Below are 25,760 nucleotides of genomic sequence, written 5' to 3'. Positions count from 1 at the left end.
CACCATGACCTCTACCTTTTACTTGATTCTGAAACAATATGTTTTCCTGCTGTTGCTGTTGAGGAAAACTTCCCTGCATTCCTGTTTGTGCCGCTTTAATCTGCATCATCATTGCCTTCTCTTACAACTTTCTTTGCTTCAACTCAAGCTGGTCACTGCAGAACTTGCATACTGTAATACTTCATCAATGGGCTTCACTTGCCAACAGATCAAATTACTTTTAATCAAATTACTTTTAATCAGTCGGCTAATTTCGCATCTCAGTCCTTCAACAAATCTGAAAACAAAATGAATCATGTCTTTCGGCTCAGTCATCTTTGTGCCACTGTAATGTTTGAACGCCTGAAACAATCCCTCATAGTAGGCATGTATCAACTTGTTCGCTTCCTGGGCTGTCCTGTATCTGCCAATCAATGTTCTTGGGCGAAATTCTTGTTTTAAAAAATTCAATCACCTTATAGTAGTATTTCATTAAATCAGGGGATGATTCACCTGTTACGGGGTCTCTCTGAGGTTCTATTGTTGGTCAATCTACACTCCTCTTTCATTCAACCCATAAGTCTGTTGGAATTAATATCTCTAACAAGGTGTTTAAATCCTCCCAGGGGCATTTTGCGAGCTTCACAAACCTATTAGTTTGCTGGTACCATTCTACTGGCTTCTCTCGCAATCTGGGGTAGTCATTTGTAAATGACAGTATGTCACTTCTGCTCCAGGGGACATGGACAAAATTCCCTCCTGGAATCTCTCTCATTTGTAACATTTTCACTGGGTCCTCAACCTGCGGGGTTTTTGCAGCAAGATTCTCAGAATATTTTTTTATCTTGTCTCTTTTCTTCACCCATCTGCCTTCCCATTTATATAAGGCTCCCGATGTTTGAATGCTCTGGCTTAATTCCCTAAGGTGAATTTTCATTCCCGGAACTCTCATGTTGTCAACATCTTTTCAGTCAAAATCTAACCTATAACTCCTCCTCAAGTGCTTTGTTTTCTCAATCTCTATATCATATTTCTCTGCTAGGTCTGCTAATTTCTGATGTACTATTCCTGCTTTGTTAGTGTAGGAGGCTGGCCTGTCTTATAGTGGGTACCTTGTAGTACTTACACTTTGTGCCAGGTCCAGCTATCCCTTATTAGTAGATTAGAGGTGTTCTAGCAGCTTAGGCTGATAGAGGTAGCTATAGCAGAGCAGCTTAGGCTGAACTAGGAGACATGCAAAGCTCCTACTATACCACTTATATCACTTAGCACTATATCATAAGAAAACACAATACTCAGAGTTACTAAAAATAAAGGTACTTTATTTTAGTGACAATATGCCAAAAGTATCTCAGAGGATATACTCCCTTAGGAGGTAAGTAATATACACAAAATATACACACAAACCAAAATCAGGTAAGTAAACAGTTAGAAAAGTAGTGCAAACACTGTAGAACACAATAGAATGCAATAGGAGAAAATAGGCATAGGGGCAACACAAACCATATACTCCAAAAGTGGAATGCGAACCACGTATGGACCTCAGGCCTAGTGTAGTGTGTAGAGGGTCGCTGGGAGTGTAAGAAAACACTAAGGTTGTCCAAGATACCCCACACCAAGACCCTGAAAATTAGGAGTAAAGTTACCCTACTACCCCAGAAAGACAGTAAAGTCGAGATAGGGGATTCTGCAAAGGCAACAACTGGCTGCAAAGCACTGAAGACGGATTCCTGGACCTGAGGACCTGCAAAGGAAGGGGACCAAGTCCAAGAGTCACCCAAGTGTCCAAGGGGGGGCAGGAGCCCACTAAACCCCGGATGAAGGTGCAAAAGGGCTGCCTCTGGGTGGAAGAAGCTGAAGATTCTGCAACAATGGAAGGTGCCAGAAACTTCTCCTTTGGGCAGAAGATGTCCCACGGCGTGCTAGGGGATGCAGAGTTATATCCACGCAGTAAGACTGCAAATAAACCTTGCTAGCTGCAAGAGTCGTGGTTGAAGGTTTTGGGTGCGGCCAGGGCCCAGGAAGGACCAGGAGGTCGCCCCTTGGAGGAGGAGAAAGAGGGGGCGCTCAGCAACACGGAGAGCCCATGCAGAAGCAGGCAGCACCCGCAGAAGCACCTGAACAGGTGTTCAGAAGATCTGAGCACAACAGTTGATTCAGCACAGAAAAAGAGGGTCCCACGAAGTCGGAGTCCAACTCAGGAAGTTGGGCAATGCAGGACAGAGTGCTGGGGACCTGGGCTAGGCTGTGCACAAAGGAAGTCTTGCAAAAAAGCAAGGAAACCCGAGCAGCTGCAGTTCACGCAGTACGCAGCATTACCAATTTTGACAGGAGGGCCACTGGACTGTCGGGGACACTTGGATCCAGCTCCTGTGTTCCAGGGACCACGCTCGTTAAGATGAAAGGGGACCCAGAGGACCGGTGATGCAGAAGTTTGGTGCCTGCATTGGCATGGGGAAGATTCCATCGGCCCACAGGAGATTTCTTCTTGGCTTCCAGTGCAGGGTGAAGGCAGACAGCCCCCAGAGCATGCACCGCCAGGAAACAGTAGAGAAAGCCAGCAGGATGGGGCGCTACAATGTTGCTGGTAGTCTTCTTGCTACTTTGTTGCGGTTTTGCAGGCATCCTGGAGCAGTCAGCGTTCGATCCTTGGCAGAAGTCGATGAGAGAAGTGCAGAGGAACTCTGGTGAGCTCTTGAATTCGTAATCTGATGAGAAACCCACAGGAGAGATCCTAAATAGCCCTCAGAGGAGGATTGGCTACAGAGAAAGGTCAGCACCTATCAGGAGGGGTCTCTGACATCACCTGCTGGCACTGGCCACTCAGAGGTGTCCATTGTACCCTCACACCTCTGCATCGAAGATGGCAGAGGTCTGGGACACACTGGAGGAGCTCTGGGCACCTCCCCTTGGAAGGTGCTGGTCAGGGGAGTGGTCACTCCCCTTTCCTTTGTCCATTTTCACGCCAGAGCAGGGCTGGGGGGATCCCTGAGCCAGTGTAGACTGGCTTATGCAAGGAGGGCACCATCTGTGCCCTTCAAAGCATTTCCAGAGGGCAGGAGAGGCTACTCCTCTCAGGCCCTTAACACCTATTTCCAAGGGGAGAGGGTGTAACACCCTCTCTCAGAGGAAATCCTTTGTTCTGCATTCCTGGGACTGGGCTGCCCAGGCTCCAGGGTGCAGTAATCTGTCTGAGGGTTGACAGCAGCGGTAGCTGCAGAGAAAACCCCGGAAAGTTAGTTTGGCAGTACCCAGGCTCTATGCTGGAGACCCGGGGATGCATGGAATTGTCCCCCCAATACCGGAATGGTATTGGGGTGACAATTCCATGATCCTAGACATGTTACATGGCCATGTTCGGAGTTATCATTGTGACGCAACATATAGGCATTGACCTATAAGTAGTTCACATGTGTAATGGTGTCCCCGCAATCACAAAGTCTGGGGAATTTTCCCTGAACAATGAGGGGGCACCTTGGCTAGTGCTAGGGTGTCCTCACACTAAGTAACTTTGCACCTAACCTTCACTAAGTGAAGGTTAGACATATAGGTGACTTATAAGTTACTTAAGTGCAGTGTAAAATGGTTGTGAAATAACGTGGACGTTATTTCACTCAGGCTGCAGTGGCAGTTCTGTGTAAGAATTGTCTGAGCTCCCTATGGGTGGCAAAAGAAATGCTGCAGCCCACAGGGATCTCCTGGAACCCCAATACCCTGGGTACCTAGGTACCATATACTAGGGAATTATAAGGGTGTTCCAGTGTGCCAATCAGAATTGGTAAAATTAGTCACTAGCCTGCAGTGACAATTATAAAAGCAGAGAGAGCATAAACACTGAGGTTCTGGTGAGCAGAGCCTCAGTGACACAGTTAGGCACCACACAGGGAACACATACAGGCCACAAACTTATGAGCACTGGGGTCCTGACTAGCAAGATCCCAGTGACACATATCAAACACACTGACAACATAGGGTTTCCACTATGAGCACTGGGGCCCTGGCTAGCAGGATCCTAGTGAGACAGTAAAAACACCCTGACGTATACTCACAAACAGGCCAAAAGTGGGGGTAACAAGGCTACCTTCCTACAGTTAGTAATCAGCTTGCATAAGTAACGCAACTCATCTTCTCTGAATCTGTGAATCCTGTCTAACCTTATCGTTCCCTCAATGAGGGCTTCTGCCGCTAGTCTAAGCCTGGTGAGATTCAGAATCTTTTTGAGTGCTACTCAGTTTATCTAAGCATTCAGTTAACCGCTGAGCTGTTAAGTGGCACTTGCTGTAGTATTAGGTTTGGGGTCTCTGGTGTCACCATGCTTCAAGTAGGACCTAAATATGATCTCACCTCATTATTTGGAGGAGTCCTAAAAGGACTTAAATCAATTAACAGACCTGTTCCATCAAAAGTTGGTCTCATGCGGGATGTCATTCTAGCATCTTCTTGGAATCTTTCCCTCGCTATGCTTGGGTTCAAGATTTTCTGCTCATTGTTCCCGTTATTTTCCTAGGCGAACAACAGTATGACTGGATCTATAGTAACTGGTACTGTCACTGCATCTAGACTTGGTCGGGCATTTGGGTCTCTCGGGTACATCATTCCTGTATTCTGAATTGTCAACACAGACATTTCTGTCTGTGATCCTGCTATGTTAGTATATCTCGGGTTCATCTGAGTCTATAACAGGGAGATCAAGTTTGGGGTAGACTCTATCTGGACCAAAGTTGGCTTCTGGTAAACCTGTCCTGTCAGGATTACTCAGTTTGTTGCAGTATCTACAATAAGCACATCTGGATAAACTCTGGGAATGTCCATCTGCGACATAGGCCTTTGAATTACTGAAGCATTGGGTTTGCTATGGCTAACCTGTTTCTGGCTCTGGGTCGATTCAACTGATACCGGAGCTTTAGGATCTACACTGGTGTTTGAACTTCTCTCATATGCTGCATATGGCAGGGGACCATATCTGAATAACTGTAAAATTAACTCATAATCATCTGACTCTTCATCATGTGTCAAAGACTTCCTAGACTCTGTGGATGTCTGCTCTCCCTCATCTGAAGGGTAAGAACCCCTTTTTCTATTACTCTTTTTAGCCTTGTTCCTGTTCTCCTGTATGATTGCAGGAAGCAACTTAATTCCCTGTAAAGTCTCAGGTCTCCAAAATTTCTGATCACTATCCCATCGATCCTCTGCTAGTGTCTTCTCAGCCTTTCTCATTCTTATCTCAAATTTCAATTGATGTTGCTGTCTAGCTACTAGTTCCCATATTGCTAATGCTTCAAACTGTGCTGGTCTCGGAGGAGGTTTAAAGTCATACAGTATCCTCCTCAAATTCTCTAAAATCCACAAATTAAATGTTCCATGGGCAGGAAATGCTAAGCTCCCATCTTTTTCTCTCTCTCTTTGCACCATTGTTTCAGCCAAAGACATGGCACAGCACCCTGTTCTTCAAATACAATTTGGGCGGCTGTACCTTCTGGTGATGTAATATCCCCTATTCTAGTTGGAATTAATGTCTCCCCTTAGAGCACTCTCTAAAGCTTTGAAAAAGATCATCTTCACTAATTTAAGCTACTTTCAATCAAATCAGGAAGCAACTTTCAATACCCAAATCCTTTTCGCCGACCTTCTCAACCAATTACACTTCATGGTTGTCCACCAATCCGTTCGCGACCCTTCTCACTATCCGACCTATCCCAGCGCAGCTCCCAGGACGTCACACTCACATGTTCAGTGGCTGACAAAGTCTTTTGGCTTGGCTTCCTCAACTCAAATTCACGTGAAACTAATGCAAAATATTGCGAGCACTAAGTAATATCAAAACCCAATTTGTCTGTTATCTGCAGGTAGGCTAACACAATCGCTTCAGAAACATTACAGATTTTTCACTGATGGCCTTTCACTCTAACAACTACTCTTCTTTCCCAGTTTCACTGATTCACAAGCAAAATTCAACCCGCAGATTTCACTCTCAACTGGTCATTATGTCTGTCCTGGTGCACATAGAACTGGCCAAATCTCAGTCGAAAAACCTTACACTCATTTTAACTCGCACTCTCGAGTTTGTCAACCACGCCCAATTGACCTATTAAACCAGGCAAAATACAACAAAAACAAAGTGTCTCATATATTTATTCAATACTCCGGAGCCTTACACCATGCATTGTCCTTAAACCAGCGACCACATGGACACTTTTTTAGCACAAAGCGCCACATACATGTGAAGTACAACATCTACCCTACTCTCACACTTCGGAGTACGCAAACTCCTTCCACAACCTTATTTGGAGTATGCAGACTCCCTAAACCCTCACAAACAACACAATTCAGCTACGATTTGCTTTAGCTGTGCAAGCGCAAAACCTATTTCAGTAACACTGTCACTGGAAAACCGAGACCATCCTCAAACAAGCATTTGGCAAGCTCCAAAGTTCTGAGAAAGTCACTGTAAGTTCTCAGGGAGAAATTTTTTCTCGACTTTGTAACATTGAATCTGAAAATCTTAACCTTTACCAATTTCTCTTACCAAATCTGCGAATTATCTTGATCTCTTAAGGAGACTACCCATCCATCTCTACTACCACTTCTCTAGGGAAAGACTGATAGTTTCTTAGGGAGGCCGACCGTCAGCCCTCTTACCATTTCTAGAGAACAAAAAAAGAATTATATGATGGGCTTTTAAGGTGACAAACCATGTACTGGGCATTATGATGGGCTCTTAAGGAGACTAACCATCCTACTGTGCTACAATTTCTGCGTGTCGAAGGGATTCCCACCATAAATCCCAAATACCACACCTTCATCAATAAAATCAATAAACAACATCAATAACCTTTGGAGTCAGAAATCTTCATGCACCGTGACCCATTTGGCCATGAATAACCACACCTTGTGTAAATGTTAGAATGTTTATTTCCATATGTTAACAATGCTAATATCATGAAAATTAGTCTCAATGATATACATACAAGAACAACACTGGCTGACCAAACCTTCTAAAGAATCTCAATCTAATCAGAGCATTTATGTCTAAACATTTGAGAGTCACCGAACAAATCATATAGCAAGAATAACTGTGCAATAGAAATAGCATACATCTAGGTTCAGCAACTGAGCAACATCAATTTTTTGTTAATAGCAACCTGTTAACATGTCAGGGTTTTCATTACTAACCTTCTGATTAGAATAGCATGTTAGGGCTTCATGCAAAACAATTTAGTCAACATGAATTTGGAAAACATTTAACTATGGCTATATCAAAATAGCGGTTGGTGCCTAGAAACAAAAGACAAAACTCACATCAAGAACAATAGTATTGGTTATACCTCTCCTCATATGGGTCAGCAAGCTGCGATTTTCTTTGTTAGTTGGACATCTGTTCAGTCAGCATCAGCAACTGGCCATAAAAGGCAATGGTTCGGAAATGGGGACTCTAAGATCTCCAAATCTTCAGAAAGCAATACCTAAGGGATCTACGTTCAGCATCAGAAATTTAAGCAATAAAGTTAACGTCAAACCCTCTCAGGAGGAAATCGCAATAGAAATAAGCACACTTTTCTCTGTCCAGTCAGGCTAAGTAAAAATTGTCTAAAGAATTTGCCACGTTGTCATTGTTCAAAGAATTGTACATTTACAATTAGTCCAATAAGGATTCATTTCTAAATCTAAGATACTACTAAACTGACTTTCACATGTCGATGAGTGGTTTCTGTTCTCCTGTTCCCACCGTCAGGCTTGTCAGGTAACATTTTTGTGTTAATCTGTACTCCGGTCAGTGCATCCATTGTTAGCTCCTGGGAACATCACCGTCTCACGCCTCAAACTATACATTGTAGCAATAACTAGTACACGATATTCTAGCAAGCAGTTCTCATGAGAAACTACGACATCTGCTAATATTTGGTCAACTAAGTGAAAAACAATACAAGAATTAATTTCTCTAGACATACATTTCCCACAAATTTATTTTAAACAGTGCATTTTATCATGAGTCTGTGCAAACTAGGGCCAAAGCTCGCTACATTAAGGCCTACAGTTAATAATGCAAATACATATTGCAAAATCATTTATGCAGGTACTTCAATTAATATCAATAAGTCTTTAATAAAGACACTGCATGATTAATGACGGCCACTCAAGTGAACACATTTTCCAAATAGCACATTATTTTCTATGTTTAGTCAAATTCTACGCAGATTCATGATCCACAGCTCCTGAATTTTTATTAGTAAAAATTCAGCGTTCACAAAGGTATTGACCGTGTAGCAGCTGTACCTCCAGATCAGAAAATAGAAAGGCAACCTTTGATTCGTTGCCAGGGAAACAGGCAGACTTACACATAAAGTGTAATTGACACTGATTAATGAAAGTTGCAAACTTTGTAGGGTCACCGAAAGAGCGTACAGGAGGGGCCAAGGGAATAGCAGGCAGAGTAATGACCTGGATTACAGGGTTTCTGATTCCCTAACTAGGACCGACTGGAGCATACTGTGCAAAACTATCAGTGGATATCCCTCCATGGTCTGCACCTGCAGAGATGGGAGTAATGTTTGATACCCCTTGTAAAGCATCAACTATTTGCATGAGTGCCTGTGTATTTTTTGTAGATCACTAATCTTATGAGTGAAATCATCTAGGGTGAGGTCATGTGCATTCATTTCACTTGGGTGAAAACGTCAATGTGGACTCATCAATCTGTCAAGCTCTTACCTTTTTGCAGGAGTGAAATGGACATGAAGAACATTCCTGCTTCCCTGCAAGCCTGACAGACCATGAACTCGATCACGTCTGACTTACTGGGACAAAGGGATGAAGAGTGAGTAATGTGAACTTCAGATTGTCACCTGAATTCTTCAGATTCTTGCCTTCTAAGAAAAACAATAACAAGTATTCAGTATTCAATAACCTTAAATGTGACTAGCAATAAACATGACCCAATTCCCATTTATCTTATATCTCTTACTCCTAGTAGTGAGCTGGGTATGTGTCAGTTTATTTTTCAGAGTTTGCTATATCTGCAAGAGAGAACTAGAAATGTTCAGTGAGGGAATATTGCTATGAACTCGCATCCACTTGTATAATGTGAACAAGCCCTTCCAACACTCACCAATGTTATAACAGTGTGAAATATCATCAAGTCTGGTTCCTAAGTCACAATTATCTTCTGCAATGTATAAGATTAATATTGTCATACCTTATATATTGCCACATAATTCATTGTTTGTCTTTCCTTGGTACATAATTAATCCTTTGCATATATCAGATTTGCCTCCGTTTTTAATGCCCAAATAATTATTCAATATTCCTCAGTTCATGCCATTGTTCGAGCTACGTATCCAGTCAAACTTCAGATAAATCACTAGTTGCGTAGCAAAGTGTTTAGTGAACCGATTGCTGCTTACTTGTTGTCTATTGCAGGAACACAAGACTCCTATAAGCACACAGCGAAGAGGCGAAGAGTTCAACAAACCCAACTACTGGACGTACCCATGATGACTCCAGGAACAACAAACTGAGTTCGAGACAGTGGAGAGCGGAAGACGGATGCCGGAGGTGGACGCAGACAGGAGCGATAAGTTAAGGAACACAGGCATGTAATCGGGCAAGCAGAGTTCCAGGAACTTGGGACCAGCAGGAATGAGGCAGATGTACAGAACCATGAGCAGTCATTTGGGTGCAGCACGCAGCCTTAAAGGTTATGCACTCCACCCCTTTAAGGAGACGCAATGATCGGGATGCCACAACCACCGCATGCCCTGCACTTTGAGTTCCAGTACTTTGGCATTGGTGCCTGTTAGAAATGGGGTCTCTAGTTGACTGTCAGTTAACACCTTGTTCAAGTAGGGACCCTCACTCCAGTCAGGGTAAGGGAATCACACTCCTACGATAATCACTACTCACCCCTTTGGTAACTGCGCACAAGCAGCCAGGCTTATCTCAGCAGCAATATGTTAAGTATTTGTACCCACACACAGTAACACAGTGAAAACACTACAAATGTACACCACACCAGTTTAGAAAAATTCAAATTATTTTTCTAAGTGAAGCAAGACCAAAACAAAAAAAAATCCAACATACGCAAGCAAGGATATGAATTTTTAAAGATTAAGGCCCTCATTCTGACCTTGGCGGGCGGCGGAGGCCGCCCGCCAAAGTCCCGCCGTCAGGTTACCGTTCCGCGGTCGAAAGACCGCGGCGGTAATTCTGACTTTCCCGCTGGGCTGGCGGGCGGTCTCCTTCAGACCGCCAGCCAGCCCAGCGGGAAAGAGGCTTCCACGATGAAGCCGGCTCGGAATCGAGCCGGCGGAGTGGAAGCTGTGCGACGGGTGCAGTTGCACCCGTCGCGTATTTCACTGTCTGCGCAGCAGACAGTGAAATACATGTAGGGGCCCTCTTACGGGGGCCCCTGCAATGCCCATGCCAGTGGCATGGGCACTGCAGGGGCCCCCAGGGGCCCCGCGACCCTCCCTACCGCCATCCGGATCTCGGCGGTCCGACCGCCGGGATCTGGATGGCGGTAGGGGGGGTCAGAATCCCCGCGGCGGTGCAGCAAGCTGCGCCGCCGCGGAGGATTCAATGGGGCCGCGGTACACTGGCGGGACCCCGCCAGTGGTGCCGGTCCGACCGCGGCTTTACCGCCGCGGTCGGAATCCCCATTGGAGCACCGCCGGCTTGTCGGCGGTGCTCCCGCGGTCCTCCGCCCTGGCGGTCAAAGACCGCCAGGGTCAGAATGAGGGCCTAAATCTCAATAAAGTGCTTAGAAACACACTAGTTCCAACGGGAGCAATCATGGCGTTGTGATGGAGTTGTTCCAAACAGTCCGATTCCACTTGCAAGGGAGTGTGGCACTGGTCTTGGAGTTGGAGGAACAGCAGGTACAGTACCTTACAAATGAGGCATAGTCAAATATGTTGCATGGAGTCAGGGTGGTGAGGCGTCGCTGTAACCAGTAAGGAATCTGTCCTATTCTGCTACTCAGGAGGTGAGGTGTCGGTTCCTTACTGCTACACATGGGAGGTGAGGTATTGGTTCCTTGCAGAGGCAGCAGAGTTGAAGCATCATCAGCGGCGAGGTGTTGGTTCCATATGATCCGGCAAGGTCGATGAGTCCAGCGAGTCAAGATACGAATGGGTAACTTTGTGGTGTCACAGTCACCCCACTGGGCCACAGGCGTTGCGGCGGAGTATGGTGTCACGGATGTTGGTGACACGGTACTCGTGTCTCAGGGTGTTGCGGTGTCAGACGTGGTCATTACACTGCAGCGGGGATCACAGCTTCGGGTGCAGGAAGCGGCAGGGAGTGGAGCAGCAGCATAAATTCTGGAGTCGTCCGGAGTTGTTGTGCCTGGCTCTTATTGTTTTATGCCAGACTCCACTCCCAAGAGTCCAGGACCTGGTGTGAGCAGCACTTGGCAAGTCAGGGGCCTCAGCAAGAGAACCCAGGGACTGGCAGGTGAAGTCTTTGATGTCCCTGAGACTTCTTAACAGGAGGCAAGCTCAGTCCAAGCCCTTGGAGAAACTTAACAAGAAGGATAGACAGCAAAGTCCAGTCTTTGTCCTCTACAAAGCAGAAGCCGAAACTGTAGGGCAACTCAGCAAAGCACACACAGCAAAAGGACAGTGCTCCTCCTCACATCTCTTCAGCTCCTCCCCTTGGCAGAGTCTCCTCTTGATCCAGAAGTGTTCTAAAAGTCTGGGATTTGGGGTCCAACACTTATGCTCAATTCTGCCTTTGATGTAGTCGTACTGCAAAGGAAAGTCTCTGTAGTGCACAGGACCCTGCTTTTTCTGCCCTGGTCCCAGACATAGAGTAGGCGGTTGGAGACTACATTGTGTAAGGACAGGCACAGCCCTATTCAAGTGGAAGTGTTAGCCCCTCCCACTACTCTAGCCCAGGAAGACCAATCAAGATATGCAGGACACATGTCATCTCCCTTTCTGTGACTGTCTAAAGTGAATTCACAACCAGCTCAACTGTCATTCTGCCCAGATGTGTAGTCAGCAGCCAGGCAGAGGCACAGAATGGCTAAGCAAGAAAATGCCACTTTCTGAAAGTGACATTTTCAAACACACATGTTAAAAACCACCTTCACTAAATGATGTATTATTAAATTGTGAGTTCTGAGACCCCAAACTACACATCTCTATCTGCCCCCAAAGGGAAATTACTCTTAAGAGATGTTTCAAGGCCATCCCCATGTTAACCTATGGGAGAGACAGGCCATGTAATAGTGAAAACCGAATTGGGCAGTATTTCACTAGTGGGACATGTAAAACACACCAGTACATGTCATCCTGCCCATGATGCTACTTGGGGCCTACCTTAGGGGTGCCTTACATGTACTAAAAGGGAAGAGTTGAGCCTGGCAAGTGAGTACACTTGCCAAGTCGACATGGCAGTTTAAAACACAAAGAAACTGCAATGGTCTGAGACATGTTTACAGGACTACTTATGTTGGTGGCACAATCAGTGCTGCAGGCTCACTAGGAGCATTAGATTTACAAGCCCTGGGCACACATGGTGCATTATACTAGGGACGAAAAAGTAAATCAAATATCCCAACCATATATAACCAATCATAATCACAATTTACACAGGGAGCACTTGCATTTTAGTACTGATTAACAGTGGTAAAGTGTCCAGAGACCAAACCCAGCAAAAATTAAATCTATTACACAGGCAAAAATATAGGAGGCAGAGGCAAAAAGACAAGTGCCAAGGACGCCAGGTCTAACAGTGCCAGAGGCTGTCTTGCCAGATGTATTAAACATCGTGCCCCACTCTGCGTCTGGTGACATTGGCACCTGTCTGGCCATTCTGTAGGGATCAAACGGCAGCTTAGTTTGCCTCTGATCTCCCTTCACCATGATGGCGAATAGTCATGGGCAGTAATGCCCAAAAGGCTTCCTCAATGAGCATACCAACTATCTGCACTCAGAGCCCCCCTCAAATAGGGCACGTTTGGCTGCATTGGACAGTAACAATCCAGTGAAAGATCAAAGAGTACAAACCCATGTGAGCAGAAGCCAGGAGAACAAAACTGTGACAAGTCTCAGTGTCTCTGAGATGCAGATTATTCATAGGCCTGATTGCGTGCTAGTGCTCAGGCCCAATAGAGCTGGAGAAGCATCATTAGGGCCCTGTCAGATATTGGTGCATTGTCACTAGGGCAGCAGTTTGTCTTCTGGCACCCATCTTGGCTGGCAACTCATCGTAGACGGCTCAGGCTTGCCAGCAGACCCTGTCGCTGCTGGGCCTCGGAGGCCAGTGCAGAGTGTTAGCGAGGGCCCGGGTGCAGCCCAGGTCTCTGCCTAGACCCCTCCAGGGATCCAGCCTGCAACAGGCCTGCTGAAACACAGATTGGCAGTGCAGGTCACAGAGCTCTGCATTACGCAACCATCTTGGTTGCTAGCACAACCAGGCCCAAGTAGTTTTTTTTCATGTCACTTGTGTGTCTACTGACATGGATCTCTCATTACATGAAGAATTCTAGGTAGTAACAGTGACCTAGGGGGATGTTTTTCACTAAGTGGTTTTGAATGACATCAAATAAACAGAGAGATTGAAGCTTGAGTTTTCTATGATATCATGCAGAATTCTGAAGTGAAAAAATACACCTATAATTAACTTTTTATCCATTTATAATTTTATGTTATGTATGGTCCCCAAAATCATTTGCCTGATGTTCAACTGATACTCTGGTGCAGAGGAATAATAAGGGAGCTTTCCATAACATGACCTGTCCTCCCAGTCCAGAAAAATAAAAATAAATGGACTACCACCCACCACCACAACCATTCTATGCCTTCTCTACGAGAAGCTGTGCACCCTGCTTTCCAGCAGTGCTCCCACAGGCTCTCAGAGAGCCTTACCTAAGCAGCCTTTGTTAATAGCTGCTGCAACATCATAGCACTGTAGTACTCAATTTAGAATACAACTGTTCACACTAGTGACTCTTCATAAGGGCCATACCTAACAGATGCTTATTATACAAATGGAGCTAAGATGAGACACTGGCTGGACATCAACAGAGTTTGCATGTTGCTTCCACCCATTTTTCACCCGTTTCCCCTATTCTTCTGCACCTCTTGATTACCCACCTGTGCTATCTGTGCTGAAACTATACATTCTCTACTGATATAATGACCAATAGTTTCCCACGAAATAGGCAGTCATCAGCAAATATAGAAATATAAATTCTAAAACCCTCTTTGATCAGATAGTTTGCAGTTTACTGAAATCTTAGTTCCATGAACACAGTGCCCCACCATTACTCCTGCTCCCATTCCCCATAATGTCTTACTTTTTTTCAATCAACAGACTGACTATTTATACAAAATAGCCCTAGGTCCTGAGCAGATGGATCACAATACTGCAATTCCACTATTACAGAAGAACTTGAAGTGCCCAGCTGTTTCATCTGAGGTCTACACCTGAGCTGGGCTGTCAGGTTGACAAAGAAGGGGCATTCTTCTTGTGCCAACACAATATTTGCCCTGTCAGGGTCTCCCTATTGGAACTACTAGAAAAACAGTAGCAACTCAGGGATTTCCCGCACAGTAGACACTACGGCTACTGTGTCTTTCTCAATGCTCACACCTTGTGAGGTTAAGTCTTCTGAGTGCTCTCTAGACAGCTTGATTTTTAAACAGGGCATCTGCTTTACCTATCAGCTCTGGGCTGGGACCACTGTATCAATCAATGAATCCTGGAGGTGCATGTGGCAAGGTAATGAGGTCATTGCTCAATAAATTAACCATGGAGACAGAATTTGTCACTCCCAATTAACCCTGGTCAGTGTTGCCAATGTTGTTATGAGGCCTATGAGGAGCTTGCAGAATCGGAGCTTGTTATCAAAATATTTTGCGTGGTATCAAAAACAGCTATGTTCAGATAAAAATGTAATTTTCTGTTATGAAAGATAACATTCTATGGAAAGCGGTGAGTGTTTTAGGCACTTGGTTTAGAATATTGAGATTGCTTCCTCACACCTTCTTGGAGACCATAAATGTAACTCCGTAGTCACACCTTCAGGTTTCAGATTTGCGGGGTTGAAGAAAACTACAAACTACCACTCAAGTGGGTTTTCATGCATCCCATTCCAACAATTCCTGGAGTCTTCACATATTTTTTCTGGGACCTTTAGGACTACAAAAGGACTCCAGGGAAATGTATTTACAAGGGTTTCCTAACTTATGTGGTTTTCTATAATAATTTAGCTTTCCTGGTCCTGTTGGCTATGCATCATTTCATCCCCATAGCAAACAGCTTAGAATCACTACCAAGAAGTGAGCAAAATGTTGTTTCAGGCTGGAAAGGCATGCCTCCAAAATGAATTTGTTAGTAAAAGATTACACTTTGCATTAAATTTACCATCTTCTTTCCATCCATCCACCTTTCACATACTTGATGCAATCATATATACAGCAACACAAAAGAGAGCGAGACAACCTTTACAACGCAGTCTTTACGTGATTACTCAAGGGATTGGCCTTTCCAAGTAGATGGGTAGTCTCATAATATCACTGAGAATCTACTTGAGGTTGTCAGGGGGAAGAAAGATAACGTTATGCTTATGCTAAATTAACAGGCAGCAGAGCTACCCCTCAGGTCAGCCAGATACTGTGATGATATAAATTCAGACATCTGTTTAATGCTACACTAACTTTGCAAACTATTGCCTCAGAAAGCAGTACTATATTTATGATCAAGCTTTACAGCGCAGGTGTTGCCGGACAATTATGTGAGCATTACTATAGAGAGGCTTTGTCTCCGCCCACTTGTTGGGAGCCAGGAGTGCATTTTGATTGGGCTGAAGATGTATGCTTCCATATAAAAAGTGCTTGCTCTCCACATAGCTGTGATCATTTTCTTTAACACGTGTTGGCTGTGTCTGCAGTGAAGTACTTTGTTTACTGAAATACAACGCTTTCTACAATAAAGATATCATATTCCAAGGAAATGATGTGAACACGGACGTACATGTTTGTCTCATCTATCCAATGAAAACTAGACATTACTTATTGTAAAAGACTTGTGTCATACTATTATCGATTGTGTGCGGTGGTCTAATTTTGCTGATGTTGCAGATGCCTGCCACATGATGTGCTATGACAAGACAATTCAACCTTCCGCTCCACGTGGTGTGATTAATGAACAAATCATTGTTCACTTTGGGCTTTAATTTACCATTTGCCGGTTGGATTTGAGGACTCTTCCTTAGACTTTGAGAAGTACAGACCTGTGTGACCATACCCCATACCTTCCTAAATGCCGATCTGAGAGAATTTCGATTTTTCCTGACCCATGAGAAGACTCTTGACCGAGCTTCTGAAATGCTGACACCTCCCCTTTTTACTTACTTTATTGCCAAACTGTGCTAGCCTTATTTTGCTCCAGATGCTGTTTTTCCGAATTCTCTTTGTCCTTTATTCACTTTTTATTTTTTTGTCCTCATGTTTTATAGCCCGGCACATGTCAGTTAGTGACTTGCCACCTTGAGATGATTTTCAGATTGCCTTCATGCTTAGAAGAGCTAGACTACACTTGTTCACTGAGCACCAGATTCTACTCCTATTGTTTTGCATATCTTTAATTGAGTGCTTAGTATGTATTAGGCTAATCAAGCTTCAGTTGTTCTAAAGCCCAGGACAGTTGATGGTAATTTGTTATCTTTATAGTTTTGTCTTGAGAAATGTCTACATTAACCTGAGTCTGAGCTTGTAATAAAAAGCTTTAACTTTATTTCTGACTGGGTTTTCCTTGTGTGGCCAAATCAGTCAGATTGTAAATTTAAATGTTGATTGATTGTGTTGTTGATTTTTCTCTTTCCCCTTAGCTAACGCGAAAAGAACTGTCAACCTCATTTAGAACATACCTGAAATACTCCAGAAAATCTCAGTGCTGGATTTTTATTTACTTTACTTTAGAGTGAAGATGAAGCCCGACCTGTTTCTAATTGCAATGTGCCCTGAGATAAGATAGATTTATTTGAGATTGTATACGATTCAAACCGGAAAGAAACCTGCCAAAACTGGATCACACAACAGTATAATTACAATTCTGAAAAGGTGAATCAAAAGAGCCCTTCTTATATTTCTTCATGCCTTTTTATCTTTTGTGTGCTCATGTAGATGGAAAAAACATAGACCTTATTTTCTGTACAGCTAACCTTTAAAATATAGGACCTGTTCATCCATACCACCCAGAGATATGTCCTGAGCATGAACAATTTCCAGTTGGAGAATTGCCTGACAAAGAAGCCTGGCCTTTTCCAATAAGTACCTATTTTGATTCAGCATAAGCTGGAGCGAGATGCTCCAGATCTATGCCTTCATTGCATTCCAGACAACTGGCAGAGTAGCCATGATGATGGTGGCTTTAAAACATTCTGAAAGCTAACCTGACACAGGCTTTTGGTAATCATAGTTAAAAAGAAGATGAACAGGAAAGAAGAACAGAGTCTGTTCTACTCTATGCGGAGTGAGTCTAAGTAACAATAAATGGGTATGTGATCTTAGGACACCTCCATTTCTGCATATATTGTATTTATTTTCTGTACAACTAACCTTCAAAAATAAACTCTACCTCTTATAGTCAGGAGTAACTGGTTTCAGGATATAAACATAAATTTATAATAATTTACCACATTTTCAAGTTTAAATTTCACCAGATACTAAGGCCCATATTTATACTTTTTGACGCAAAACTGCGCCCACGCAGTTTTGCGTCAAAAAAATTAGCGCCGGCTAACGCAATTCTGAAGCGCCATGCGGGCGCCGTATTTATTGAATGACGGTAGCCGGCGTTAGCCGGCGGCGCCGTCTGGTGTGCGTTAAAAAAAACGACGTAAACCAGGCAGCGCCGGCGTGGGGGGATATGGAGCTTGGGCATCAAGAAATGGGGCAAGTCAGGTTGAGGCAATTTTTTTGCCTCAACCCGATTTGCGCCATTTTTTTTCACTCCCAACCCCCATAGAAATGACTCCTGTCTTAGCAAAGACAGGAGTCATGCCCCCTTGCCCAATGGCCATGCCCAGGGGACTTCTGTCCCCTGGGCATGGTCATTGGGCATAGTGGCATGTAGGGGGGCACAAATCAGGCCCCCCTATGCCACAAAAAAAATAAAAAGAAAACACTTACCTGAACTTACCTTAATGTCCCTGGGATGGGTCCCTCCAGCCTTGGGTGTCCTCCTGGGGTGGGCATGGGTGACAGGGGGTGTCCCTGGGGGAATGGGGGGGCACCTCTGGCCTCCTTCAGAGCCCACAGGTCCCTTAACGCCTGCCTTTTGGAGGCGCTAAAAAACGGTGCAAAAGCGGCCGTACGTCATTTTTTTTGACCCGCCCACTCCCTGGCGTGATTTTTGCCCGGGAGTATAAATCCCACGCACATGCCTCGGAGTCGATTTTTTAGACGGGAACGCCTACCTTGCATATAATTAACCCAAAGTAGGTGTCCACGCAAAAAAATGACGCTAACTCCATGGACTTTGGCGCTAGACGCGTCTAACGCCAAAGTATAAATATGGAGTTAGTTTTGCGTCGAAATTGCGTAAAAAAAAAAGACGCAATTTCGGCGCAAACGGAGTATAAATATGCCCCTAAATATTAGCTGTAATAAACACACCCAAGGATCAATGAGCTAATGTAAGTGATGGAGTTTGATAGTTTGGATCTGAAAATAGAAATTTAGATTTGTTCCAATTTACATGTTTATTCAGAAAGATGTGAAAATTAGAAATTGCAAGTATGCATAAAGAAACAAATGGGGTTTAGGTGTGCATTAATACTTTGTCAGCATACTGGGCAGTTTTCACAGCAAAACTGATAATAATGCCTTAAAACATTTCTCAATATACATCGTGAAGTACAGCCAAGTGGTGAGGGTACATTACATGAAGTCTCCACTTTCTGCTGGAGCAGCTAAGGATCTGCCTTGAGCCTAGGAGCCTGCCTGCCTTCAGAGTGAGGGAAGAAAAGTGCCTGGCGGTACAGGAGGGTAGACCATTGCTAGCGCAGGTATTTTAATAAAAAGTATTAACAAGTGTTCATGTATTCTGAATAATAGATTTGCAAAGAAAATGTGATAACGATAGAAAAATTATGAACACATTTAAAAATGTAATCATGAGGAGTGGCCACCAATGCTCACAAAGTATTCTTATCAATAGTCTATTACTATGAAATGTTGCGTATATGTTTGACTAATGTAGTAATGTGTCATATAAAGGTATATGTATTATGTATTAGCTTTATTAATTGTAGGCTTTAACTTAGCAGAGGTTTTGGCTTAGTTGCCAGGCCTCATGTCAAGCTCTATTTCTCAGCGTACAATAAAATAGTTGTCCTCGGGAGTTAAACTGTGATTTTCCATTGTATTTTGTAGATGGTTTCGTAGCCAAAGGTCTTTCTCATGAGAACCGACTGCTAGAAGATGCTGTTCTTGCTAAATGTAACAATATGTATGTAATGTGGGCGAGACTGACTTTCTCAGGAGAAGAACAATGGAGACAATGACTGGAGTAATAGCTGCAACAATATTGTTACCTGATGAGCTGGATGATGAGGACATTGCAGGTGAAACCAATTAGGGACATGTGAACGGAGTAGTGGTAGAATTCATAGATTTGAAGTTTTAGTTTTATTCGACAAAGTGTGAACATGCGATCCCTTGACCAATAGGGACTTGAGAAATAGTTTTAGGGAATTTAACTTAACGGGACTGCACGAAGAGGAAACCAGCATTCGAGCTTTTCAGCATTTGCCCATTGCCCATTTTCTTGCTGCCCCAAAGGTCAATATTTTTCTTGTGCGTCTTGACAAGAGACATGCTTAACTTTATTGTTTAAAGACTTTGCATTTCTGAACTTTGATACTGAATCCTGATGACTGGCTGACTGAACTGATGTCCTGATGATGAAGATTATTTTAGCTTGCCGATCCAATTGAGGAGAGGTATTATTGTACACATGTGTTTGTTATGCCTCTGTGCTTTTTCTTTCTAGGTACCAACCGCACTGTTTTGATAGAGCCATAGCTAGATGTTTTCCAAATTTGTGTTACTAAATTGTTTTGCATGAAGCCCAACATGCTGATGTTAATCTGATTTTAGATAAGGATTCTCACTGAAAATGAAAATCTGCCAATAGGGAATAATGTTTGATGAATTTCTCTGCTGAATCCAAATGTATGTGATATTGTTTGCGCTATTGTTCTTGTTAACAATTTGCACCGTAATCTTAGAATGTGTAATAGTTCAAGCTTTGATTAGACTGCGTTTCTTCCGCAGATTTGGACAGCCACCCCAAATAAATTTGGACAAAGTTGTTCTGCCCATCAGTGGGCAGATAGGGCAATTAGCCCCGCTCCACTCCCGAGAAGGGGGGGGGGGGGGAGAAAGCCTACTAAATTCCAAGGAATCTAAAAAACAAATAGTGGGGTGATGGCTACCAACCAATATGGGAATGGTTATGCCCCCACCCCAACTGAAGGGCGTAACGGTCTTTCAGCTCCCGCCCCACACACTAAGACATCTTATCCCACGGCAAGCAAGAGGACATTTGATTATTTTGTGTTTTGGTTTTACATTTGGGCCAAGAGAGCTTGTCTCTCAAAATCGTCCCACTTAGAATGGTGGGGGCTGCACTTTTTGGACTTTGGGATGTTGCCATCTAGAAAAATCTATGAGATCTAGACACAACTGAAAACTAAACATCTGGGTGAGTCCAGGGCGGTGTGCTTCACATGCACCCGCACCATTTTCTTACCCACAATGCCCTGTAAACCTCTAGCTTTGCTTGAAATCACACATTTTCCCCACACAGATCCACGCAAGTCACACCATAGTTGACTCTCTCGGGTGTATAAGTTTCAGAAATGTCTGGGTTTGGTAGGTTTCCCTAGATGGCTGCTGAGCCCAGGACCAAAAACGCAGATGCCCCCCGCAAAAACAGGTTGTTTTGTATTTGATAATTTTGATGTGCCCACATAGTGTTTTGGGGCATTTCCTGTCACAGGCAGTAGGCCTACTCACACAAGTAAGGTACCATTTTATAAGGACACATGAGTGAATGTTGGGTGGAAGGAAATTTGTGGCTTCTCCCATATTCCAGAACTCTCTATCACCGAAATGTAAAGAAAAAGTGTTTTTTTGCCAAATTTTTAGGTTTGCAAAGGATTCTGGGTAACAGAACCTGGTGACAGCCCCACAAGTCACCCCATCTTTGGCTCCCCTAGGTGTCTAGTTTTAAAAAATGCACAGGTTTGGTAGGTTTCCCTTGGTGTCGGCTGAGCTAGAGGCCAAAATCCACAGCTAGGCACTTTGCAAAAAACAGGTCTGTTTTCTTTGGGAAAATGTGATGTGTCCATGTTGTGTTTTGAGGCGTTTCCTGTCGCGGGCATTAGACCTATCCACACAAGTGAGGTACCATTTTCATCAGGAGACTTGCAGGAACGCTGGGTGGAAGGAAATGTGTGGCTCCTCTCAGATTCCAGAACTTTCCTTCATCAAAATGTGAGGAAAAAGTGTTTTTTTTGGCCAAATTTTGAGGTTTGCAAAGGATTCTGGGTAACAGAACCTGGTGAGAGTCACGCAAGTCATCCCATCTTGGATTTCCCTAGAAGTCTAGTTTTAAAAAATGCACAGGTTTGGTATGTTTCCCTATGTGCCTGCTGAGCTAAAGGCCAAAATCCACAACTAGGCACTTTACAAAAAACAGGTCTGTTTTCTTTGGGAAAATGTGATGTGTCCATGTTGCGTTTTGGGGCGTTCCCTGTCTCCTGCACTATGCCTACCCACACAAGTGAGGTACCATTCTCATGAGTAGACTTGGGGGAATGCTGGGTGGAAGGAAATTTGTGGCTCCTCTCAGATTCCAGAACTTTCCATCACCAAATTGTGAGGAAAAAGTGTTTTTTTGCCACAATTTGAGGTTTGCAAATGATTCTGGGTACCAGAACCTGGTGAGAGCCACACAAGCCACCCCATCTTGGATTCCCTGAGGTGTCTAGTTTTAAAAAATGCACAGGTTTGGTAGTTTTCCCTAGGTGCCGGCTGAACTAAAGGTCAAAATCCACAGCTAGGCACTTTGCAAAAAACAGGTCTGTTCAGTTCACACAAGCGTTATTCGGTTTAATTTAACCATCAAAGCAATAACTTACATCAATAAAACCACGATCTGGGCATAATAAATATAATATCAAAAATTAGAAAATAAAAAATCAACAATTGTACAATAAAATATTGATGTAAATCTCACATGTGTCTCCCCTCCTATATGTGAAGAAGGACCATCGATCTTGGCTTCCTTAATATTGATTGGGTAAAAATCTCATTAAACTTAAAACTATGATATAAAACAATAGTTAAATTATATAAATTAAGAACGATGTTCGATTAAAGACAAATCACTGTGATTTTTTAAAAGGCGTGTGCGAATGTGCCATGCGGACGCAAGGAACTTGCTGACTGCACAAGTTAAAAGGGAGGAACAATCTCTCATCATCAACCTTAGGGCATCTTTACACGTTCTCAACCCCATATTCCTGCAGGCGGTGCGGAGCCATTTCCGCCAAGCAAACCCATAAGCGGGGCAGATAAATATAAAGTGCACTACAGTTTCTGCAGGGCTGTTACAACTTGGGCATTGATCAGTTGGCAAAGTGGAACACCATGAGCTAGTAAGAGACTTCAAAGGAAGGCATCCATACCTGAACCGGACATACAAACTTTTGCTTAATTGATCAGAAATTAAGTCTAGAAAAGTTTCAAAGTGAGGGTACCAAAAAGTTAAAGGCCTTAGAGCTATAATGTCAGAAATGTGGGAGAATGCTATGTCTAGAAACACTAGAACCAACGGGGTACTGCGAGGGCATGCCAAAAGAGATCTTACAAAGTTATTTTCCCCCACAGATAATTTTCTAGTTTTAATACAGCCCCAAACCTCTGTGCCATAGACCACTGCGCTCTGAGCCTTCACTAAATAGATTTTAATGGCTGGGGAAACAACTTTCACAGTAGTGGACTTTTGAAAGCGCAGAATTGCCCCTGATCTATGTTCTAAAAGAGCTGAGCTTTTTTCCACCTAGGCCTGCCAATTCATATTATTACTAATTCTCACCCCTAGGTAATCAATGGAGCATACCTTACTCAGAGGAACCTCATTGTGTAAGATGGTGCACCATTTGGTGCGACCACAACCAAAAATCATGAATTTAGTTCTGCTAGAGTTAAGCTCCAATCCATGATCTGCACCAAACACACTGAACCTATTCAGGAGGACCTGGAGGCCCATAGGTGTTTTGGAGATCAAAAGGGAATCATCAGCAAATAAAAGGATTGGAACTTTTAAATTGTTCAGGGAAGGAGCATCATTTTGGCAGTCGGTTACAACTTGCACCACCTCATTAATGAACAAGGAAAAAAGAGTGGGTGCAAGGACACAGCCCTGTCGTACCCCCCGCCTGATGTCTGTACGGTCGGTGAGTTCCCCCTGGCTGCCCCATCTTACTCGTGCATAGGTGTTCTCATGCAACCTTTGAATTAGGTGCACCGAATTCCCTGCGACACCGATTTTGTTTAGGACTTCCCACAGTTTCTCTCTTGGGACGAGATCAAAGGCGGACTTTAGGTCCACAAAAGCAACATACAAGTTTTGTTTGGCCAGAGTAACGTATTTCCAAAGTAACAGGGAGAGCCTAAAAACTTGGTCCATAGTACTAATTCTTGGGCGAAAACCGGCCTGGAGGGGGAATAAAACCTGGTTAGTTTGAACCCAATCCATAAGCCTATCTAGGACTTGCTTGGAAAAAAAATCTTTTGTAAGTTATCAATAAGACTAATTGGGCGGTAATTTGCGGGCAGTCCCACATCTCCTTTTTTATAGATAGGGATAATTTCTGCCCGAGCCACAAATCAGGAATAGGGCCACCTGCTGCTATGGCATTCAACAATGTATTTATATACCATGCCCAAATGGCGGTTCAGACTTAAACAGGTCCCCCAGTATCTTGTCAGGACCAGGAGCCTTGGCGGGTTTCAGGGAATTAATGGCTGCTATAGTTACTGCTATTGTGAAAACAGTGTCCTCCACAGGACCCTCAATAAGAAGTCTGCATTCATCACCCCTATGGTCCAAAGGGTCCTGCTGTATGGATGAGGTATAAATCTCAGAGAAATATGCCACCCATCTTCCGGGCTGGATGTGCATGTTTATAGTGTCATTGCCCCCTCTATGCCTGTTGGTCAGCAACCTCCAAAAAGAACCCTCATCTCGATTTGTAACTGCATCCAGCAGCCTCTGCCAGATCTCAAGTGCCCAATTTTTCTTTGCTAAATCCAAGACCTTGGTATAGCTATGTATGGCAGCCCTGATATCCTCCTGTGAGTGCTTTTGGAGGGCCAATTTGAGATTGAGCCTCGCCTGGTCACAATCTTGATTGAATCATTCTCTAGATTGGATGATGTCGGGAGTATACCTAGAAGTGATTTCCTTATAAAAAATCCTCTGTAGGATATCTGTCAATTCAACATGGATGATCAGGATTGGGATACTGTCAACCTCTTGCTCATCAAAACTAGAGAACAATTGTAAGAAGGAAGAATACATTTCCTTAATCAGGAATGGATTAGATATAACTTTTGGCCAGGTGACACAGGTTTGCCTAAGGTTCAAACGGGGGATCGGGACATCAGTAGTCTCTAGATGCTGGGCTCTCCCAAATGCTTGATTGGATAAAATAAGACACAGAGGGTGGTGGTCGCTATCATAGCGAGGTTCCACCTTCATATCCAAAGTGTTTGACCAGAGCCTAATATCGATCAGGAGATAATCAATAGTACTAGAAGAACGCCCTCGCTTGAAAATGGGAGCACGATTTGGATCAGATCTATTACGACCATTACATTCTCTAAGTCCAAATCGTAAGCAAAGGGAAGCCATCTGCATAGCAACACAAGAGCCGATGCTGAGAGTATCATCCTTCGTTTGGGGAATACCCCAGGATTCATCTTCTTCGGTTGTCAAATTACCTATAAGGTTCTTGAATACGAAGGAACAATTTATATCACCCCCAACCACCAGATGATTAGATGGATGAAGAAGTTCCATATAATCAGCTAACTGAGCAAGTGCCCTAGATTCCATACTACGAGGAACGGACCTCGCATACACATTGACCATGATCACTATAAAACCAGGTTGGAATGTAAGTCTAACACCCAATAAGTCTTATGAGTTAAGGGATAAAACAGAGTGATCACATTTCAATTTCTTATTTAATAAGATCAAAAGCCCACCCATGGGTCTAAAAAAGCCCTCGGAGGCGGGTTGAGCTGCGGAAAAATATGTTGTAAACCCGTCAACATATATCATCTCTTCTGCCCAAGTTTCCTGAAAAAAACACATATCTTGCTTGGTAATGAGGTTCACCCAATCGGGATCTCCCAACTTTTTCTCTATTCCAGCCACATTCCAGGACATAATATTAAGTTCAGGAAGCACAAGTGTGGGCCTAGCTCTCAGGGGTACAGTGAACTCCAAAACCCCTAGTCATTTGTCTCTACAGGCCGTAGTAACTACAATGGGGAGCTCTGTGGGTGGAGCAACATTTAGTCAATCTAAATCGGATAACGAAGGGGAAGGGATCTCAGTCATAAATGGTCGATTGCTCTTAGATGGAGCCTGAGCCCCTCCCACATGAACGTTAAATGGGCTATCACTCATTCGTATCTTACTCCCCGGAGGGTGCATACAGAGGCCAATTCCGGTGTCTCTGCCAGTTC

The sequence above is a fragment of the Pleurodeles waltl genome, chromosome 5 (genome assembly GCF_031143425.1).
Source record: "Pleurodeles waltl isolate 20211129_DDA chromosome 5, aPleWal1.hap1.20221129, whole genome shotgun sequence".
Classification (NCBI taxonomy): Eukaryota; Metazoa; Chordata; class Amphibia; order Caudata; family Salamandridae; genus Pleurodeles; species Pleurodeles waltl.
Note: the sequence above shows the minus strand (reverse complement) of the source record.